The following is a 2,907-nucleotide window of genomic DNA, read 5'->3' as shown; positions in this document are numbered from 1 at the left end:
TCAAGCTAACTCAAGCTAACCCGAGCTAACTCAAGCTAGCTCAAGCTAACCCAAGCTAGCTAAAGCTAACTCAAGCTAACTCAAGCTAATTCAAGCTAACTCAAGCTAACTCAAGCTAACTCAAGCTAACTCAAGCTAGCTAAAGCTAACTCAAGCTAACTCAAGCTAACTCAAGCTAACCCGAGCTAACTCAAGCTAACTCAAGGTAGCTAAAGCTAGTTCAAGCTAACTCAAGCTAGCTAAAGCTAAGACAAGCTAACTCAAGCTAACTCAAGCTAACTCAAGCTAACTCAAGCTAACTCAAGCTAGTTCAAGCTAACTCAAGCTAACTCAAGCTAACTCAAGCTAGCTAAAGCTAACTCAAGCTAACTCAAGCTAACTCAAGCTAACCCGAGCTAACTCAAGCTAACTCAAGGTAGCTAAAGCTAGTTCAAGCTAGCTCAAGCTAGCTAAAGCTAAGACAAGCTAACTCAAGCTAACTCAAGCTAACTCAAGCTAGTTCAAGCTAACTCAAGCTAGCTAAAGCTAACTCAAGCTAACTCAAGCTAACTCAAGCTAGCTCAAGCTAACTCAAGCTAGTTCAAGCTAACTCAAGCTAGCTAAAGCTAACTCAAGCTAACTCAAGCTAACTCAAGCTAACTCAAGCTAGCTAAAGCTAACTCAAGCTAACTCAAGCTAACCCGAGCTAACTCAAGCTAGCTCAAGCTAACCCAAGCTAGCTAAAGCTAACTCAAGCTAACTCAAGCTAATTCAAGCTAACTCAAGCTAACTCAAGCTAACTCAAGCTAACTCAAGCTAGCTAAAGCTAACTCAAGCTAACTCAAGCTAACTCAAGCTAACCCGAGCTAACTCAAGCTAACTCAAGGTAGCTAAAGCTAGTTCAAGCTAACTCAAGCTAGCTAAAGCTAAGACAAGCTAACTCAAGCTAACTCAAGCTAACTCAAGCTAACTCAAGCTAACTCAAGCTAACTCAAGCTAGTTCAAGCTAACTCAAGCTAACTCAAGCTAACTCAAGCTAGCTAAAGCTAACTCAAGCTAACTCAAGCTAACTCAAGCTAACCCGAGCTAACTCAAGCTAACTCAAGGTAGCTAAAGCTAGTTCAAGCTAACTCAAGCTAGCTAAAGCTAAGACAAGCTAACTCAAGCTAACTCAAGCTAACTCAAGCTAACTCAAGCTAACTAAAGCTAGTTCAAGCTAACTCAAGCTAGCTAAAGCTAACTCAAGCTAACTCAAGCTAACTCAAGCTAGCTCAAGCTAACTCAAGCTAGTTCAAGCTAACTCAAGCTAGCTAAAGCTAACTCAAGCTAACTCAAGCTAACTCAAGCTAACTCAAGCTAGCTAAAGCTAACTCAAGCTAACTCAAGCTAACCCGAGCTAACTCAAGCTAGCTCAAGCTAACCCAAGCTAGCTAAAGCTAACTCAAGCTAACTCAAGCTAATTCAAGCTAACTCAAGCTAACTCAAGCTAACTCAAGCTAACTCAAGCTAGCTAAAGCTAACTCAAGCTAACTCAAGCTAACTCAAGCTAACCCGAGCTAACTCAAGCTAACTCAAGGTAGCTAAAGCTAGTTCAAGCTAACTCAAGCTAGCTAAAGCTAAGACAAGCTAACTCAAGCTAACTCAAGCTAACTCAAGCTAACTCAAGCTAACTCAAGCTAGTTCAAGCTAACTTAATGAAGTTAACCCAAGCTAACTTGGGTTAATGAAGTCAAACTCAAGCTAACCCGAGCTAACTCAAGCTAACTCAAGCTAATTCAAGCTAACTCAAGCTAACTCAAGCTATTTCAAGCTAACTCAAGCTAATTCAAGCTAACTCAAGCTAGCTCAAGCTAACTCAAGCTAACCCAAGCTAACTTAAGCTAGCTTAAGCTAATTAAAGCTAATTAAAGCTAACTCAAGCTAACCCAAGCTAACTTAAGCTAGCTCTAGCTGGCTGCCACTGTTAGGCCATTTGGGAGCGCTTTTCTCGCACTCTGATTGGCTGCCACTGTTAGGCCATTTGGGAGCGCTTTTCTCGCACTCTGATTGGCTGCCACTGTTAGGCCATTTGGGAGCGCTTTTCTCGCACTCTGATTGGCTGCCACTGTTAGGCCATTTGGGAGCGCTTTTCTCGCACTCTGATTGGCTGCCACTGTTAGGCCATTTGGGAGCGCTTTTCTCGCACTCTGATTGGCTGCCACTGTTAGGCCATTTGGGAGCGCTTTTCTCGCACTCTGATTGGCTGCCACTGTTAGGCCATTTGGGAGCGCTTTTCTCGCACTCTGATTGGCTGCCACTGTTAGGCCATTTGGGAGCGCTTTTCTCGCACTCTGATTGGCTGCCACTGTTAGGCCATTTGGGAGCGCTTTTCTCGCACTCTGATTGGCTGCCACTGTTAGGCCATTTGGGAGCGCTTTTCTCGCACTCTGATTGGCTGCCACTGTTAGGCCATTTGGGAGCGCTTTTCTCGCACTCTGATTGGCTGCCACTGTTAGGCCATTTGGGAGCGCTTTTCTCGCACTCTGATTGGCTGCCACTGTTAGGCCATTTGGGAGCGCTTTTCTCGCACTCTGATTGGCTGCCACTGTTAGGCCATTTGGGAGCGCTTTTCTCGCACTCTGATTGGCTGCCACTGTTAGGCCATTTGGGAGCGCTTTTCTCGCACTCTGATTGGCTGCCACTGTTAGGCCATTTGGGAGCGCTTTTCTCGCACTCTGATTGGCTGCCACTGTTAGGCCATTTGGGAGCGCTTTTCTCGCACTCTGATTGGCTGCCACTGTTAGGCCATTTGGGAGCGCTTTTCTCGCACTCTGATTGGCTGCCACTGTTAGGCCATTTGGGAGCGCTTTTCTCGCACTCTGATTGGCTGCCAGTGTTAGGCCATTTGGGAGCGCTTTTCTCGCACTCTGATTGGCTGCCAGTGTTAGG

Source organism: Convolutriloba macropyga, unplaced genomic scaffold (assembly GCF_964194025.1).
Source record: "Convolutriloba macropyga unplaced genomic scaffold, txConMacr16.3 SCAFFOLD_4196, whole genome shotgun sequence".
In the NCBI taxonomy this organism is placed as follows: Eukaryota; Metazoa; Xenacoelomorpha; order Acoela; family Convolutidae; genus Convolutriloba; species Convolutriloba macropyga.
This window is presented reverse-complemented; position numbering follows the sequence as displayed.